The following is a 20,468-nucleotide window of genomic DNA, read 5'->3' as shown; positions in this document are numbered from 1 at the left end:
CACACACACACATACTAGGCTCACTGCTCTGAAGGACTGGTCCCCAGGGAGTGGTGTGTGGCCTTGTTGGAGAAGGATGTCATTGGAGGTGGCTTTGGGATTTCAAATACTCGGCTCAGGCCCAGCGTCTCTGTGTTCCTGCCAGATGCCTCTCCAGCACTGTGTCTGCCTGCTGTCACCATGCCTACAAGGGACTGGCCCTCTAAACGTGTGAGCCAGCCCCACTGATGATGTCTCTTCCCAGCAACAGGACACTGAGACCTGGTGGTAACTAGTAAATACAATAATCCTTAAAAGGACACCATGGTATAAAAACAGTAATGCGAAAACAACCACCTTCAACTACAGGCTCCATCTTAACTAACAGAGACAAGAGAGAAAAAACAGTCCCAAATTCCTGCCGTAGAGAAGAGTAAAATCCGAGGCACTTTTCACGTGCTGGTTAGGTCGGGTGCGATTGGTGGTATTTCTACAACCACAGAAACCAAAATAGTCCAAAACCAAAACAATCCGGGCAAATAAACAGAACACACGACAAGCGATGAGCGCAGGGAGAAGAAAAATCACAAAAACCTGAGCAAACAGAAGACAGGCCCATCAGCCACGTCCATGGAATAAAATAAAAATGATTTTTACGAGCTTATTAAAAAAGAGTGACTCACACAGCATTGCAAAATAAAGAAATGGCGCGGCACGGTTCGAAAGGGGACGAGGGAGAACCGGTGCTTCCTGTCCTCCGGTACACACGCGCACCGTTAAAGGGGAAGCGATACTTTTCATCACTCCCGTGAATGTGGAGAGCAGGTTATGAAAACAGGAAAGCCTGCATCCGCCCTTACGACGTAACACAAATAAGGCTCTTCTAGAAAGCTTCTGCTGGAGAGCAGAAGAGACGCACAGGAGAAAAGGTCAAATCCACACTCACATCCCACTGACCACCGAGCCCAGCACATTCCCACTGGGCTCTAGAAAGGCAGAAGGAAGCCCAGAGTACAGCTAGGCCACCGGGTAGAGAAAGTACCAACTGGGCAAGCTCTGTCTAAATCCCCTGGGTAATTCTGGCAGTACTGACACAGGCTGTCACCTTACAAAGGACTAAGGAAGAGCCTGTATGTGCTGACTCTCAAGAGACAGGCAAATCTGGGAGATGCTGCCTCCACCCCCTGCCTTGAAAAGTCTAGCTGGTGCTCCAATCAAAATCAAGACACTCCAACCGGAAGCTGATTCCGCTCCAGTAGGATGCTGCTCCCCACCTCTCTCACAGGCTGAGTCTTTGAAAGCAAATCCACAGAAGGCCCTCTGTCCTCCTCCTTGGTAAGCTTGAAGGGCAACACAGGCCAAACTCAGAAGTGCTCTCATGCTCTAGGTGGGCTCTCTAGGTGGACAGGCCGGCCTGCATCTGCTCCTCTGTCTACCGGACAGACAGACGCTGAAGGTAAGACAGAACGCCACAGTAACTGGCAGCTTACATGTTAGTAAAGTGAAAGCTAAGGTTACTGAGCTTGGTGGCAATCGCGCAGACAGAAGCAGGAAGCACAGACCCATACATATAAAAGGTAAAATAAATAAATAACATCTGGTGGCCAGGGGTGTGGGTGAAAGAAACCATGTCATGGAACGCAGGTAAAGCCCTGGGTTGCATCCCTACCTGCAAAAAAGAAAAGAATAGAAGGAGAAGGAGGGGGAGGAGGAAGAAGAAGAAGGGAGAGGAGGAGAAGGGGAAGAAGAAGAAGAAGAAGTAAAAAAGAAGAAAGTGTTCCAAACAAAGAAAACTATAACCATAAACAGTGGTCTGGAGCTAAGATTAAATGTTACCCGCCAGTTATGAAGAAAGAGTGTGTGGCTGAGGCTGACATTTGTGAAGATGAAGGTGACAGGAGCGAATTGTGGAAGCCAGTGCAGGAATTTGTTAGAAGAAGAAGAAGGAGAAGGGGAAGAAGAAGACGATGACGAAGAAGAAGAAGAAGGAGGAGGAGGAGGAGGAGGAGGAGGAGGAGGAGAAGGAGGAGGAGGAGAAGAAGAAGAAGAAGAAGAAGAAGAAGAAGAAGAAGAAGAAGAAGAAGAAGAAGAAGAAGAAGAAGAAGAGACTCAAAAGAGAGCATTACTATCAGCTAGGCAGATTTAAATTCTAAAGAGACAAGAGTGAAAATGGCAGGACTCACTCAGGACCAAAGGAGACACTGACCTCTAGTGCCCCAGCCTGGGCTGAGGTCCACTATCTGGTGGGGGTGAGAGAGTTTAAAGCCCAGAGCCCAGCTGTGGCTCAGAGAACCATGAAAATGGTAGCAGTGGTTACCAATCTGGGGAATAAGGAGGAGGCCAAAGTTGAGGTAGGAAAAGAAGTTCTGGTTTATGGCATGTCAGGGTGCCCTAGACAAGGCTATCCAGTCAGTGATGACACAGAAGGAAGTGGGGGTGGGGGAGCTGGGCTGAAGGGGAGATAAGAGGGAAAGTGACCTAAATACAACTGGACCTGGGGCCACGAAGTAAGAAGACTGAAGGAGCCACATCCAGGGAGTGAGAAGGGCAGGTGAGCTGTAGCCCAGCTCAAGGCGAGCTATCGTAGACAGGGTCTAGAAGAGAGTCAAAGGCGTTATCCCAGAAGGGCAGCAATGACCATCCCTGTAAAAGCAGTCCTGTTGCTAGAAGCACTTACTAAGTAGTCTCTGGGAAAGGAACCCTCCTAAGCAACTGTCTGGCTAACACCAGGGCCAAGGCAAGTACTAAAGAAAGCACTTAATCTGAAGGCTCCTGGTGGTTTTCGAGGCCTAGAGGGCCTGATCACCAGAGCAGGGAGCATGGCTGCGGGCGGGCAGACACAGCGCTGGGGCAGCAGCTGAGAGACACTGGGCTTGCTGTGGGCTTTAGAGACCTCATAACCTGTCCTCGGCGACACATCTTCAACAACGACACATGCCTTAATCTTCCCAAATTATTCTACCCACTGGGGACCAAGCAGTCAATACATGAGCCTATGGTAGTGTTCATACCACAGTAGCATAGTAGCACACACACACACACACACACACACACACATATATATATATTTCTCTTCATGATTAAAACAGTCCATGAGCAATGATACAATAGCATCTCCATTTTTCAAGCAAAAGAACTGAGGTATCATTTCTAATTAATTGAATAAGTCAGAAACCAAGACAAAGGCCGGTTCTAAGATGAAATGGCTGCATCAAACAACCCAAGTTGGGAAGAGAAGGGTCCAACAGAATCCACCGAAATTAACAGGAACACCGTTAGTGGTTTCCACCAGAGCAGAAATAGTACCACCAAGGCTTCACTTCTGAGACCTCCTGCCCCAGCTCTAACCCGTATCAGTCCCTCTATGAACTGTGGCCACGGCCCTAAATGCTGTACCTACTGCTATTCTCGAGGTCCACAGTCTATTCCCCAGACAGCAGCCAGAATGCTCGTTTAGAAAGGAAGTTTGGGTCTCCACACAGCCCGCCTAACATCCCCTCAGGGCTTCCGTGTTCACATAGCTCAACTCTCACACTCCTGAACACCCGGTAACTGGCAGGGGAGAGCCTTAAAAGGTACAAACATTAACTTCCAAACCTGACAACTTGAGTTCCATCTCCAGACCCATAATGGTGGAAGGAAGAGGAGAGCCAACTACCAAAAGTTGTCCTCTGACCTCCACGTGCCTCTTGTTGACATGTGGGCATGCACACACATGCACACACATGCACACACATGCATGCCCACAATAAATTGGTAGGTGACCCTCAACTCTAACTGCTCTCTCTCTTGCCCCTACCACAAAGCAGTCTTGCTTTTTCTGTGACAGGATGTGGCAGTTTCAAACCAAGAAGGAAAACCCGAGAATGAGGCCTGTCTGTCTAGTTCACGATACCTCCGTCCCAACAAGAGACACATTAATTAGTGCCTCACGAGTAAGAAAGAGTCCATGTGTGCTTTAGATAGTTGTGAAAGAGAGCTGAAGAGGAGATGAGGCATTTGTAAACTAGCTTGAAGAATAAATGTAGAGCAATAGAACAAGAAGGGTTGGGTGGAGTCAGGTCATGGGTGAGAGGGCAGGGGTGAGTCAGGGGTGAGAGGGCATGGGAGAGGAAGGAATACTGGTAAGGACATCTAAGTCTAAATGCCTTTGAAAAGCTGCATTGAAACCTACTACTGTGTAAAGCTTCCTAAAATATATGCATATGTATACATTATACATATATATATACACACATGTATATATAAATATACATATGTGTATACACACACACACATAGCCTACAATGGGAGTACAATGTCATTCCCAAACACCACAGCCTGTCCAATAAAAAGCCCTGTGGCAGGCAGGAGTTTATTGGTCAGTGGGATCTGGTAGACACGCCCTCCCCAAATATCACAGGTCAGTTCCACTGCTGCTGGTGTTCTGAGAGGTAAGACATTGTTACTAAAGACTTCGTGTATTTGAGCCTCGGAACATGGGAAAATCAAACTGGTTCTCACCGGGATGCTCTCTCTACAGGTGCGGGAAGATGCTATGCATGGGAAGCTACTAAAGGGAAAAAGCACTTAGCTCTGAATCCACAAAAGTAGGCAAATGTGATGATGGTGACCAGCCACAGTCTGGTTGGATTTAAGGCCCACAAAGGGGAACTCACGTCTAGCACCTTTATCAGCATCAAGAGCCTGTGGCTGGGTAGATGATAGGCCCTGAGGGAGAACCAACTACTATCATTATGCTAAATGAACACAGAATTAAACAGGAGATTACGCCACCTCTCAGCCCTCACCTACATTTGTAATAGACGGTGAGTAACAGAGAGCTCACCCAAAAAGAAACATCTAGAGGGCAGACCCTCCTCCCAAGGCTCCATGACCATCATGGAAGAGGAAACAGAAAGACTGCAGGAGTCAGACGCCAGGCAGGGTTGCTGCCCGGATGAGGCGATGAGGCGGGGAGAGAGCTGCGCACCGCCATTCACAGCCGCCATCACTGCGTCACTGCGTCACTGCGTGCCCAAGGCTCGCTTAAGACCAAGCCAGACAAAGCTCCAAGCAGAGACTGGAGAAGGAGTCACAAAGTCCCACCCCAGCTGAGGAACCACCGACAAGTGATGGCTACTGGGAGAGATTGAGATCAAGTCCATTCTCCTCCGAGATCCAGTCCCTGAGAACCTAACGGTGCTCCAGCAGATGGACCTACGCCCCCGCCCGTGCACACACAAACAATGCCCAATGAATTTAGCGGGTTTGAACACAGAGCACTAAAAACCGGGAAAATTCAAACAATAAAAAACGGGGGAAAAATGTAATGGCCCCTCCCCCCACAGCCAAAAACAAAGTTAAATCTCAGGGGATGCTAGGATAAATGGGCTTCCTGTTTTGTGGGAGAAATCTAGCATGTTTAAATGAGAGGTGTTAGGAAAATGTCCCAGAGCTTGGAAAAAACTGCAGGTTATTTTTAAAACTCATCTGAAAAAGTATTAATTTTTTATTTCTAATTTTGATCTCTAAAAAAAATGCACTTTTTAAAATAGTGAGCATTTGGGGGCTTCTGCTCCTTATGCGAACACAATTCTGTAATTTGGGGTTAGTGGAAAACCAGTTGCTTCCATCCCCATCCAGAACTTTATACCCCCCCCCCCACCGTCATTTCATGCTAGAAGGAAGTTCTTACTAAGTTCCCAACATATGAAGTATCCCTTGGACAAAAGTTATCTGAAAAGTCCTAGAACTGATTCACACAGAACCATAAAAATTCCATTAAAACAAACAAACAAAAAAAACCCCGATATTTAGAGCTAGCAAGATGGCATATCGGATGAAGTGCCTGCCACCAAGTCTTACAAATGGAGTTTGATCCCTCAAATACACAGAAGGGGAGAACTGACTCTCTCAAGTTGCCTTCTGGCCTTCACAAATGTACTGCAATGTGTATGTGTGTGTGTGTGTGTGTGTGTGTGTGTGTGTGTGTGTGTGTGTGTGTGTGTGTGCGCGCGCGCATGCACAGAGGCACACACTGGCATCTGCATACATAAATAAATGTAAAAAAAATTTAAGAAATGCTGGTCTTGTTTTAAAAGTGTGTGATACATGCCAACATAGAAACACAATATTTCGAGGGAAAAAGCAAAGCCCACACTGTGGCAGCAGACAGCAAGCATCTGTAAACACAGACTGAGCGGTGGGATATAAAGCTTCCTCTACAGCGAGGATGAAGACAGAGGAGTTCACACTATCATTGGTGAGGAATCCCCCCCCCCAAAAAAAAATCTCAGAGCACTGATTGATTCCCAGCAGAGGAACACGTGGCAGGCATTCAGACTTTTAAAATAAGGTCTATATATTTTATGTAGGTGACTTGCTCTTTCCACACGCATTAAATAATTTTGAATAAAGGAGTATAAAGCTTACTAATAAACTGAGGTGAGTGCTCACATATCATACAAGCAAAGCATTTTTCCTTTCACGGTCTTTAAGAGTACAACCTACTTTTAGCATGGCCAGGGGCAAATTCTGCTGGTTATTCATACCTTTGAAAGAAGGCTTCCCACTCACAGACATTCTCCCAAGCATGAAAAAGCAACCCCTGGCTGCTACACTTTAAAAAAGAAAGAGGCCTCCTTTCTAGTGCTTAATGCTGCTACTTCAGACCAGGCATATGATGCTTCTAATACACTGTAATCTATCTTTCGAATAAGTACTAAATCTTTAAAAGGCTTATGTAACTGTAGCTATAGATCCAATTACTGGGCTCTCACTAGGATACAAAGTTCAAAAACAAGATCTTAGACAATATCTGTAGATAGTTCAACAAAACAGTGAAACTTAAAAGCATAAAAAGAAAAGCATAATTCTATAGAATTTATTGTCCATGCTATCTCCACTAGAAGTTATGGAAGCTCCTGGGAGATTTCCAGATAACCCATAGACCACAGATGCTTAAAAGCAACATCAGAGGTTGGCAGGTAAACCCTAATTCTGCAGCTACAGAGACAGAGACATAAGAAAGTTAAATGCTTAGAACACAAGTTAGAACAGTCCCCTAACTGCCACCCACCATTCCTCTCAGACCACTGCAGCTCTCTTGCAGCTCTACTGGGTAATTATGCAAATGAGCCTGAAATGTTTCAAATGGCTCTTCTTATGGGTGAACAACCTCTGTATTCAAACCATTCTCTTCCTGGCCCACTAAGGCAGTCTGACACATTCAAATTAAGAAACCAGAAATAGGGCTGGAGAGATGGATCAGTGGTTAGGAGCAGACTGCTCTTCCAGAAGTCCTCAGTTCAAATCCCAGCAACTACATGGTGGCTCACAACCATTTGTAATGAAATCTAATGCCTTCTTCTGGTGTGTCTGAAGACAGCTACAGTGTACTTGCATATAATAAATAAATCTTTAAAAAGAAAGAAAGAAATCAGAAATAGGGGGAGGGATGGGTCAGGAGTTAAGAGCACTGGCTACTCAGAGTACCAGAGGACCCAAGTTCAATTCCCATCACCCACATGTCAGCCTACAATCATTTGTACTTCCAGTTCCACTGCCCTCTTCTGGCTTCCATGGTCAGTGTATATACATAGTATAGACACAGACATAGGAAAAATGCCCATACACATAAAATCTAAACAATAAAAGAATTTAAAACCTAACATAATTTTAGAAAAAAATATCAGAAGCAAAGATGACAGTGAGCTTTCAATTTTCAACTCTCCCTTTGATTACCATGAAACTAGAACTCCAAGAGTACTTGTGGTCACCTACCCCAGTACCTTATCCAGTCTGGGCTAGGTCCCGGGAGACATGGCCACACTTTTCTTACTAACACATTACTGATCATAAGAAAAGAAAAAGAAAATAACACACACATTACAATTCTCTCCAACTCCCACCAAGCCCAGAGTCTGTGGTCACCAAACCCGGTAAAAGCAAAAGAGTAAACAGGCAAATGTAAGATGGATCTACGCCAGGACTGTCTTACGTTCCCACGTAGACAGACTCATTCGTGTTAATGACTTAAATTTGACACGGGTTCTGAAACATTTTTCTTGGTCATTAAAGAAACCGTGAGAATATGTTGCTTCGTGTGTCGCAGTGGCAGACAGTTATGACCAGAACAGTGAATGCTACAATGGGTTACACAAATTTCACCTCAGAATCACATGGTAGACCTGGGATTGGTGCCTGAAAACAGAGTTTTTGAAGTATACCATTCATGTCTCCCCAACCTCAAGACCATTTAACAACACTGTATCTCCTGGCCAGGAAAAGAAAAAAAAAAAAAAAAAAACTTTAGAAATTAAAAATAAACCACAAATCGGGGTATACTATTATCTGTAAGCTACCTGAGAACAATTTCTAGGCCTGTTCTCTCAGGTTCACCTTTAACCAGCTACAGGTGTTGTCAGTCTCCACGGGCCATGGGAATAAAGCCTTACTCAAAGGCTCCCTCTCAACCTCAGACATCAGGAGTATGGATACTCTGAGCTCACCTCACACCAGAGAGCCACGCTTCTCCATGGTACAGTGGCCAGGGCGGCTAGCTCGAGGGTGCTGGAACCATACAGGTGACAACGGTTAATACAAGACATTCAGGGGCTCTGTGTGTGTGTGTGTCTGTCTGTCTGGCTTAGTACAAAATGGCGTGCAGTGATAGTCGGGCTTCATATATTTTATTTAGACTAAAAAAATGTCAACAATTATTTAAGACAGCAATGGAACATGTCCCTAAGACACAGAGCCAGGCAGAGAACTGAAAGTTACCATCTTTACCGCCTGCCCATTCCAGGAGGGGTGTGGGACACGATGTGTCCGGAACTTAAGTTTTGTTGTATTGAGGAGGATGGGGATAGAGCAGTCCCACTGCGCAGGTTAAGGGCACTCTAGATTCGGTACCTGCCCTATTTCCTGCACAGTTCATGGGCGATCTGAAAAGCCACACTCACAGACAGAATGCCAGGTGCCGAGTGGATCGCTTTCGAAGCCTTCTCAGGTTCCGTGTTCTTTGGGATTCTTTTCCCCCTTCCCTCCTCTGGCTGGAGCCAACCCTGTTCTCCTCTTACCTCTCTCTCCAGCCCTCTCCACTCACACAGGTCTCGTTTCCAGTCCTTCTGGCTCTCCCTCCAACCTCAGCACACGTGGCTCCGGTGCCCTCTTCCACGGCCACACACAAGCCTACCACACACTTCCACAGCAAAGATCTGAAGCTAATGCTTCACCTCCTTTACAAAGCTGTTTGGAGTTCCTGTTCTCTCGGTCACCCAGGCCTAACACTTTGCCATCACCCTTTACCCATCCCTTTCTTTCTCAGTATCCACTTAATGATCTCAGCCCCTCCCCCAAGGCTTCCCCCATCCCATTGCTGATCCCTACTTTGGGTCTTCATTAAAAAAAGAAAAAAAACAAAAACAAACAAAAAAAAAGACCCTCCCACGTTGTTTCTCAGTCACCCAATACTTTGCCAATACTTTGCCAACTCCACTTATCCTGTGACCTGTTAGAAATACCACCTGCAATTCAACTCTGATTGCGACATTCCAGGGACCAAGAAACTCCAATTTCATAGCTAATGAGGCCAGTCCAAACCTCCGGGCCTTTACATTAGCTGTCGAGTTCTGAGCCCATCCAAGTGCTCCCCCCCCTTCCTTGTCACTGCCCTGCTGTTTATACCTGTTCCGTGCCTTCTGCATTTGCTGTGTCTGACGTAATATCGAGGGCTCAAGCAGAGCCATTCTCTCCCGTCCTGTACTACTTCAGTTGGTGGGAAAACTTCCTGTCTCTTACATATTTAATCCTCACATGGAAAATTGGAATGCTTATGGAAACGCTTATTAAAAAAAAAAAAATCTATGAAACAAACGAAGATTAAGAAAGGGCAGTGCCCCTGTGAGGAGGAAGTCGGCATATAGGAGGTCAGCATATAACATAGCTGTGGCCCTGTTAAAGGGCTGGGAGCCTTCTCAGAATTGCAAGTGAACCAGGAGCTCGCTGCATAGTGAACGCACATGGTGTTGGGCGACACAAGCTTTTGGAGAACCCAAGGAAGTTACACACACAGTTCAGTAGGAACAACTTCACAGGGCACCACAAGGGGCCGGGTCGACCACGGAGAGGGGGCGGTGGAGGGGGAGAAAAGAAAAGAAGAAAAAGGCTGGCGTCGTGAGCCAAACCTCGTGAACTCATGCTCCCTAAATTCTTCCTCTTTTGAATGACGCTGTCGCTTTCACACCATTCATGAATACTTGGACTCAACATTGTCGTGAGTGGATTCCTGAGAACAAGCAGCCGGCGGCCCGCAGGCTGGATGGATGGTTATCATCCAGGATCCTCACAACTGCATCGTTCTCTGAGCTCGTAACTCCTGGGTGTGACGCGTTCGGGACGAAATCCTGCAGTGTAAAGACTGAATCTCCCCAAAATCTAGCACAGGAAAAGGCTGACTCAAGCTCGCCACATGATGCCAGAGGTCAAAGAGACTTTGGAGGGAAATCTAGACCAACCGCACGAGCCACGCTGTGTGTCGTCAGGTTGTTAATCCTCTGAGATCCATTCAGCCAGCTTTATATTTGTGGTCAAGGGACACAGACACACATGAAGAGCGGCGGAGCTGCCAAGAGTAACTGTAAACAGCAGAAGGACAAAAGGGTAAAAACGGGAACAGCCAGAGACAAGGGACACACGTGAAGGCAAAGACTAGAGACATAGAATGTCCCAGGTCTTCGTTGTCCATCATAATCTTGGACCCTAATAAAGTCCGTCTGTGCTTGGCTTCCAACGGTCTTCCAGTGCGTTCCTTTGCCCCTTTCTTCCTTCCTTCTGACTAAAAGCTCAAAACTCTTCGCTTTGGATTATTTCTACTTCAGGGTTGTTTCTGTCTCTTGAAACAAGCAGTAATCAAAACCTTCCACAAAGTCAGCTGACTCATAGCTGCTCTAGGTTTTTCCCCCTACATTCTCTTAAAGGCTTCAAAAGAAAAGTTCAGACTGTTGTTGGGCAATGAGATCAAGAGCCACAGTGAAGAACATTTTACAAGAATGAATTACGCCCAAGAAAGAGACGATAAAGGGCTTTCAGGGTAAAGTCACAAGATCCATGTCAGCCATAGGAAATGCTAATGGACTGCACCATCCAAAGGACAGTCAACTGTAAAGACCTCAGGCTGGTAGGTGGAACCGAGTCTTCCCAGAGGCAGGATTCGAAAGCAATGCATCACTTGATGGGGTTTTGTTTGGAAGGTTCCCCAGGTAACTAATCACAGGCTTTGAGGGCAGGAAGTGCTGAGTGAACTCTGATTATATCTCCCCAGACCCAAATACAAACCCAAGTTATGGGACGGGTGTCAGAGGCTTCGGTTTACCTACCGAAATGGCAGACAGACATTTGCCAGGGACAGAGCAGCACACTCTGAAAGTACAGGGCTGCATTTTAAAGGAGTTCCAGTCAGGTAAGTACCTTCTGTGAGAGACAATCCTGAGGCAGATGGCTCCCCAACGCTGAAGCCACGCCCATGGGACCCAACTACCTGGAGACCAGTTTAACAAGTCAAAGGCTGAACTGACACTCAGATGTCTGAAGGAATGAAGTGGGTGGCTCTTCGGGGTTATGTAAATAAAATTGTACCAGAGAATCCTGCAGTTGGGAAGTATTTACAGAACAAGTTGGAACCAAATTCATCAACCAATCCCCAGCCACGTGTGTTACATATATAAATGTGTGTGTGTGTGTGTGTGTCTGTGTGTGTATGGTTTAAAAATAAAAGGGCTCTGACTAGATTATGATGAAACTCAAAAGCATCTACTAACTTTGTTTTCTGATGCTTTAAAAAAGAAAATCTATGTTTGCTTACCAAGTGAAAAAATACACCAGAAAAACTGATAAATCCTAATTTCAGATAGTTTTTAGACTTTTTTTTTCCCTGACAGTCTGACAACCAAACCTCGGCTGGCCTAGAACTTGCTACCCGAATGAGACTGACCTCAAACTCACACAAGCCTGCGGGCCTCTGTCTCCGTGTGCTGGGATGAAGGGCCTCCCACTGTGCTCCATGTTAGATGCTCTTATCTCGGAAGTGAAGGGACAAGGGCTTCTGACCTGATAGGTTCAACATTTTAGCCGAGCTACTGGAACAAGTAACGTTAGAAGTTGAAATAGGGCTTTGATTCGAAAACTAAATGACACCGTGTGCTGCGACCTTGGCAGTCGGGCAGTTTAGGCACTATGACAAAAATCTAAATGGCAAAGAGCTACTGAGTTTAATATAAAAAAAAATTTCCAGACAGCCACACAGGAGAACTATTTAAAGCATCAGAAATTCGACTATCAGGTAGAAACAAATTTTTAGAACTATGTTTAAATAGTCCAAATATAAACTTGGTGTTTGAACTTCCTGGCAAGAGGCCATGGCACAGTTGATTTTGGTTTTCAAAGGCTGTTTGACCACAAACATCAATAAGCCCACTTATCACACACACACACACACACACACACACACACACACAATCATTCATATATTCCCTTCAGCACAATCTGTTCCCTATCCAGCCCAGCAGGTTTTAGAAACCCATTGATAAAATGTTTAGTGGGAATCTGCTGATTCCCAAGAAGGAGCATTACCAAGCAGCTCCAGGATTCTGAGTCTATTTAAAGGTGGATCCTTCAGAAGAACACTGCTCAGGAACAAACAGTAGAAGTGCAGTCATTGCTAATGTGAGTGATTACAAACTGTGTACATTTAACCATGAGCCACTGGTTCTGAGAAACCACATTAGAAACTATAACCCTGAGAATCTTTCCTGGGTAACATTTTATCCACCAAGGACCTTTAAAACCTACTTTGTCTTTCATGCTGCATGGGGTGTGGGGTGTAGTCAACTGTCAACTAATGTGGCTCGTCCTGGGTAGCCAAACCTCATTTCGACAGTTCAGTCTATCCTATCGATGGATAGCACGTCGACCACCCAACACTTCCCACGTAATCCCAGTTTCTGATGACTGTAACTTTCTGCCTTGCCGGACAAAAATGAATCAAGCCGTGGTTAGTTTACTCTGTCCAAATTCAGGAGCCCCTGAAACTTAATATTTTCCTTAAAAGTCTCCCCTTTGTACTTGAAATAATTGGTTTTTTGACACTCGATGTAAAAAAGAGGGGGGAAAAACACCCTCCCTAATACTTTCCATATGATTCAAAGAAAATTCTTTTAAATTCTTAGTGTTCCCACTTCAGAATTACCACGCTCGTCGCATAACCTACAAAGGCAGGAACAGTACTTTTTATTGAGATAGTTTGACTAGAAATAGCCCAGTGGAAAAGTTTAAGAGAAAAAAAAAAAAAAAAAAAAAAAAAAAAAAAAAAAAGGAGGGGGTGGGGCTCTGGTGTTTGTTTCCACTTGAAAAGAAAACAGAACCGGTACCTGTTCCCTGGGGTTCGGCTGGTACCTGTTTGGCCTATGAGCAGCCAGCCTGGTCCCGGGTGTGCCCCCTGTCCCCGGGCCTGGCGACGCCTTCCCGGTTCCCACGCCCCGGCCCGTTATACCCCAACCGCAGCTGCGGAGAGGGACGCGCCCTCGAAATTGCAGCCCGTGCCCCCCGCCACCCCACTGAGCCTCCCCGGGGACCCGCGCGGGGCCGACGGCTCAGGTTCGTGGCAGGGACGGGTAAGGTGTCAGCGCGGCGGTGGCGGGGCGCGAGCTCTCCCGCCTGACCTCGATCTGCGCTGCCCCTCGTTGGCGAGGCGAGACTAGGCGAGTCTCCCGGGTCCGCCCGGGTTCTACGACCGGGGGATGACGCTCACTGCTGAGGGGTGGCGCGGGCGCTCCCGGGATGGGGGTGGGGGGTGGGGGGTGAGACTCAGGTCCCAGGCTGACTCTGAGGGTTGGAGGGCGGGATGGGGCGAGGCGGGGACTCACCGCGCGGCGTGGTGGCCGCGACCACAGCTAAGCAGAGGCCGAGACAGAGCGCGATTGGGCGCCGGAGGGTCCGCCGCGCACTCCGGGGAAGACGAGCCGCCGCTGTCCGATCCCTCCTCCCTCCCGGCTCCGGGCGACAAGACGGGGCGGCGGGAGGCATGACGGGAAATTCCTGGGCACGGGCGGCCGAGTCCAAATATGAGCATAGCAGACAAGCGAGGGAGGACGGCGGAGCGCGCTGGCCGCGGACGGGGCCCGCTGCCCGGGACGCCGCGGAAGCCAACTCCCGCCTCCAGCGCCGCCTCCGCCTCCCCGGGCCAGCCCTGCGGGGACAGCGCTTCCTTGCCTGGGCACCCCGGGGCAGAGCCCCCTCGCGGCATCCACCCGAGACCACTACTGTAAGGTCGGGACGCCAGAGAGCACAGAACCTGGGGGATGACGTGTCCTGGTGGTGGCGGGATTAAGTCTTGGCCTGTACCAAAGTGCCTGAGAAGTGCCAGTTAAGGTGTGGCATGGGCGCTCCTGTGCCTACTGAATACGCATAATACAGAGGACCACGGTCTGTGTCCCAGGGGTCGCACCTGAGAGGGTCCCCACCACACCCACTGTGTGTCCAGGTGAGAATGAGAATATGCTTATCACTCCCCACTGGGGTGTGTGTGTGTGTGTGTGTGTGTGTGTGTGTGTGTGTGTAGTGAGATTCAGCAAAAGGGCAGCCCCTGAACTTTTACTTGAACACCATATATGGAGTCAAAAAAGCAGGCTGACTGGAAAAGTTTTCATCCAGCTAAAATGACTTTACACCAACATTCCTCCTCACCTTGACTCAATAGTCACTCATACAATCTGTCCCCAACCCCACCACCTCTCTGTCTCTGTCTCTGTCTGTCTGTCTGTCTGTCTGTCTCTGTCTGTCTCTCTGTCTGTCTGTCTGTCTCTCTCTCTCTCTCTCTCTCTCTCTCTCTCTCTCTCTCTCACACACACACACACACACACACTTGTATTTATCACACTGTCCAAGGAGGAACTTTGATATGTATTCTAAGGGCACTACCTCTGATGACCAACATGTCAGCCCCAGATGTTTAATCACAGGCCAAGCGTGTGAGTACCTGACTTTTCTTTGGCACTAAACTCTACAATTAATCAGATCCAAATGACCCTCCGTCTCTCAAAACAATGAGTGTAATTATGTCTTAATTACTATAATATATATCCACATTCCTCCCCAAACAAATGTTTGCCAGGATCTGGAGACGTGGGACGTTATACAATCACTTCTCAACATATTAGGATAGTGCAGGAGTGATTAATTGGCGGCAAACACGGAAGGGGGAAATGTCAAACAGATTTAGAGGGTGGATTATTCCAACATGAGCTAAATGGGGGATAATTTGTCCATCACACTGTGCTTGGAAATGCTTTATCTGAAAGTTAGTAAACCTCATTTCCAAACAAATGCAATTCTGGCAAAGTATGAAGGCCCACAAGCCAAAACACAGTGCATTTGCAATTGGCTGCTCCTAACGCATCCCATGAATTACGCCCAACGAATGGGCAGATTTCACCTCATGCATTAGCAGTGGTGGTGGAGCTATGGGCAAACGGCCTAAGTTGTAATAGGACAAAGAGTTTTCAAGGCCCATTAATACTATCCAGCTATGTACCTGGGACACAGTGGGCAGGAACAGGAAGCTTGAGTATCCCCCCCTTCTCCCTAGCCACCCCTCACCACACACAGTTGAAGCTTGTATTACACAAGCAGCCGTTCTTTCTCCTCTTTTCCCAGCATGGTCCCTTCCCCATAATCTAAAGAACAAAAGTAAGAGTGCAGTCAGTCATAGACGTTAGAAAAGAACTCTACATAAAGGGGGAATCGTGTCTCGAAGGGCTGTAGCAAGCTTAAAATGTAGCTAAGCTTAAAATGACGCTAAGACGGGCAATGCCACCACAAGGCGACTTGTGGGGAGATGGAGACGGGTTCGCAGGCTGCGCCTGTCAACCGGCAACTATAATGTCTGAATTAAGTATGTCAAGGACATACTCATGGACGAAGAAAGGACGAACTCAATGGATGTAAAGTAAACGGCAGACAGGAGGCTAGATATTTTACACCTGATGTCCTGTTTGAATCCTGGCAAATACCTGTGAAGTTAGTATTTCTGCCTGTCCTGCAGTTAGGAAGACATAGGCACAGAACCTTCACCAGGAGGAAAGAGGTGGGGTTGGAATTCAAGCTTCAATCTACAGTGTGTGCACGTTTTCACCATGTTAACATCATCTATTTCCTACACACACACACACACACACACACACACACACACACACACACACACACACACACCCTCACAATGAGGAGCCTTCAAAGAGGATGTCCCTTGGGTTCTTAAGGTTTTAAGTATCTGTCAGGCACTCAGGTTACCTCAGGTACGGGAGGTAGAGACCGACACAGAAAGAAACTTGACCTTAGCTGGCTTGCCAGAGGCTCCGAAAAGAGGGAAGGTGCTATCCTCAGACCACTCCCCCATGAGGTCTGTGACTGAACTGCTGAAGTTTAAATCCCCACGACGTTTCTCGGTGCCTTTTCACCATGGACTTAGTAACAACAATCTTGTGTGTTATCTTAAGCATTACTTGATTTTAATTTTAAAAAGGGCCTGGTGGAAATCATCACTTTCCCCGAATCCTGGGCCAATTCTCCAATGTGACAGTGACACACTGGCAAACATTTACACCAGAACAGGCGAGTGGGGGACCTGACCGGTTGCATTAACTTACTCTGGGGCTGTAACTACTCTACTAGTTACATTTATTAATGAGCTTGAGGTCAGAGTTTGGACAACATAAACAAACATAAGCAGTCCTTGGGCAGCAGAGCTGTATTGCATGGCTGTGATGCCTCCCAGCCCTTGCCAGATGGCTCATAATCAAAGACCCTACAGGGAAGAGCCTCCTTCTCCCACCAGTCTTGCAGGTGTCTGTGGGTGTAGCCTACACAATACCACCAGAAACAGACTATGTCTCTAGGTGATTCAGCAGTGGCTAACCTGAAATGGTTGCATACTACAGAGCAATGTCAGGTGTGCTGAAGAAATGAGTTAGGAAGGGGCCAGGCATAGTGGGGCAGCTTGTAATCCTAGAGCTCTGGAGTCTGAAGCTGTAAGTTCAAGGTTAGCCTAGGCCGGAGAGCAAACAAACATGTAAGAAGGAAAACAAAAATGAGAGATAAAGCCAGACAACACCAAAAACCACAAGAAAAATCAGAGCCAGCTAAACGATACCCTCACGGACATGCAATTCTCAGCTCCTTAATAAAACCTCTCGCTTTTTAACTAACTCTTAGGCTGATAGCCATAAATCTTTTAGTGGCTTCTTGCCTAACACGTTGGTGCGCCACCTGTTGCAGTAAATATTAAAAAATAAAAAATCGGTTTATTTCTTTACCGGCCCTGAGGTCTCACTCCTCAGGCCCGCCCCTGATACGGAGCCGCAAGCACCTCTGGCACCGGGTCCGAGCCACCACCATGGCCCAACTTGTCCATGCAACTCCCTTCCCTTGGTGGTTTACTACTGCCTGTTCTCCGCCTCTGTCCCAGGGTGTTTCACTACCCCAAAATCCCACAAACACAACTCTACAGGCTAATAGCTTTTCGTACAGATTTATATATTCAACTCTCAATCCACAAACCCTCTACACAAGATTGCATCAAGTAGACAAAGATACAAACTGCCTTTCTATATGAGATATTAGACCTATAAAATCCTTAATGTTCATGGCTTTTTAGCACCAATCAATATCACCTGGGTCCTTGGGAAGCTCCATGTCACCACGAACTTCCCCCTCCGTCTTCTGACCTCCTCTGACCTCTCAGCCCTCTCTACTTCCCTCGCCCCGCCCAGCCACAGGCTTTCCTCTATTTTACTAATTAAAATAGGAAGGTTCTGTTGGAGTCACGTGACTACGCAGCCCTTCTTGGGGAAGTGGAATTAACAACCACAGCTCTTATACATGAAAGCATGTCATCGGGGTTGGCTTCTAGGTTCAGAGGTTTAGCCTATTATCATGGTTGGAGGCACGGGGGCAGGCATGGTGCTGGAGAAGGAATTGAGACGAGAGAGCAAGCCATTGGGTCTGGCTTGAACTTCTGAAACCTCCAAGGCCACCCCAGTGGCACACTTCCTCCAACAAGGCCACACCTGTTCCAACACGGCCTCATGTCCTAATCCTTTCAAACAACGCCATTCACCTTGAGCATATGGGGCCATTTTCATTCAAACCCTACAAAAAGCTGATACAGCATTATGTTTTCAAACCTTTATATCCTTTCCTACCAGCCTGCAATCAGCACAAAACACACTTTACCTTTAAACCCTATCTGATTGGATTTCCTGTCTAAAGCCACTCAGATTTTTTTTCTCACAGCTCATGGTCCTACATTTGTGTTTAAAAATCACCTTTCAGGTCATGTTTAACAGTTTTCCAACACATTTTTTAAATTTTTATTTTTTTTACAATATATTCAAAATTACTAATAATGACTCTTTTGAACTGTTTTAACTTCCTCAAAGTAATCAGAAGCCCACAGTCATGTTTGAATCTAGGTTGTGAAAACTGCTTGTCATCAAAACATATGGAGCGATTAAAAAGAAATCTTCAAAAGAAGCGTTCTCTTCCAGTCATCTTCTTCTATGTGCTGAATGCTCACTGACGTACAAAATATACCATGAAAACAATAAAATGGCAAAAAATGTTTAGTATGCTAAATAAGAGAAATAAGGCAGGGGAGGTTTGCTAAAAGCATTTGGGAAAGAATCTGGAATGGCCCCAAAGAAGTAAGGAATCAATCTAGGAAACAGTGAGAGAGGGGGCTGCCGACCACGAGGCTGCCACGGGCCACCTCAGAAGCACATGGGGCAAGATCTGCTGCTTCTGGTGGTGTGCTGATAGAAAGACATGTGTCCTAGTGAGGTTCTGAGTAGCTTTAGGGTCTGAGCAACGGTTCCCCAGAAGTGTAAAGGCAGATGTGGTGATTGTCCTAAGGGTGGGTAGTTACTCCTATGGAGTGCTGTGTATGTTTCTCCCCTGCAGAGGAATACACTGAGATGTGTGCAGACTGTCCATCCAGCCCAGGGTCCTTTCAGCAGCCATACGTGGCTGATGGAAGGGTGATGGCACAGCAGCCACCGAGAGTCAACTGCAATGACAGGCAAAAAGTGTGACCGTTCTGCCCAGGCCCCTAGCCAGGCAAAGCAGTGCCAGCCGACCCACCAAGCCCACTGGAGGAGTGGAGGTGAGTAACAGCCCCATAGTAGTGCCCCAAGATGAGGAAACAGGGTGGCTCATGAGGAACGACTGTAGACTAAGGAAGGCTAGAGGGGTACTGTCCCACATCCGTGCCACTGTGGAAACAAATGACATTAGCTAATTTTTTTTTTTGTTTTGTTTTATTAAAATCTCTTCATCTCGGTATGGTAGTGACCCTTCAGAGACTGTGCCAACTCTGATTTTAAAGAAGAGTTTCATTATTTAATAGTGTTGCACGAAAAAAATCCCCAATACCAGGGGCATGTCACCTTCCTATAAGGTGTTGGCCAGGGCGGTGCCTGGGGTCTGTCACACACCAGAAGTTGTTACTACACACCAGAAGTGAGCTGTAAGTCCATACTGCCGAAGAGATCGTATGCTTCAGCAGAAGTGTGTAAAGATCAGGCCAGGAAGGCAATGGGAGGCCCATCCCTGACTGATGGCTTTTGTAGTGTTAGGAGGTACGCGGCAGGCTGATGGGGAAGGCTTGTCCCATTGTTGTCCCTGATAGGCTTTTGACACAGTACATTACTTCATCGGTTACTCTTCCGGGGCTGTGATAAAACACTGTGCCCAAAGCAATTTATAGAAGAAAAAGGCTACTTTGGACTTACAGTTCCAGGAGGTTGGAGTCCATGATGGCCGAGCAGAGGCGGACGGCAGCTGGTGGTGGGAGCAGCAGCTGGGGGCTCACATAACCAACTCTAAGAAGGAAAACAAGAGACCTACCTCATCTCAAAGCCTGCTCCCAGTGATGTACTTCCCAGTTGGGGACCAATATTCAAATGTCAGACTTACAGGGAACATCGCTTTCTAACCACAACACACCAGACAAGACATGCCCAGGGCAATAGTGGCACAGCTGTTAAAAGCACAACCCACTGCTTTCTTGCTTTTTGGAAGGCACACTCCAGGAGGGGAAACTCCTGTCTGGTACTGTGAGCCAGGGCAACTATTTGAAGGTGAGGACCTAAAAGGCTCCGGAGGGGGGGGGGGGGAACAACTGCTATTGTCTTGTTAAACATGTATGATATGCTTACCAAATTGCCTTTTGTGTGTTTATGCCCATAGTTTAGAGCAGCTGTCAGCCTAGGTCTTGGAGGAAAGCCCTTTGGTTCTTAGTAGGCAGTGGTTACTATCACAACACAACTTGTTGCATTGACTGAAAGTGTCTTGTAGAAGAACAATTCGGTGTTCACCCATAAATGTTTAAATATGTTAATTAAATGTGTGTATGTATGTATGTATGTATGCATGTATGCATGTATTAGCCACCAATA

General features: G+C 46.9%; 1 protein-coding gene across 1 annotated transcript in view; it reads right to left on the bottom strand.

Moving 5' to 3' along the window:
* Positions 1-14,036, bottom strand: part of MSRB3 (methionine sulfoxide reductase B3) — a 109,325-nt gene extending 95,289 nt beyond the window's left edge. The window contains exon 1 of the mRNA XM_080935051.1: positions 13,884-14,036. The gene's annotated coding sequence lies outside the window, so the exon portion shown is untranslated. The remainder of the gene's footprint in view (positions 1-13,883) is intronic.
* Positions 14,037-20,468: the final 6,432 nt, after the last annotated feature.

The sequence above is a fragment of the Micromys minutus genome (assembly GCF_963924665.1).
Source record: "Micromys minutus genome assembly, chromosome: 22".
Lineage (NCBI taxonomy): Eukaryota > Metazoa > Chordata > Mammalia > Rodentia > Muridae > Micromys > Micromys minutus.
This window is presented reverse-complemented; position numbering and strand designations above follow the sequence as displayed.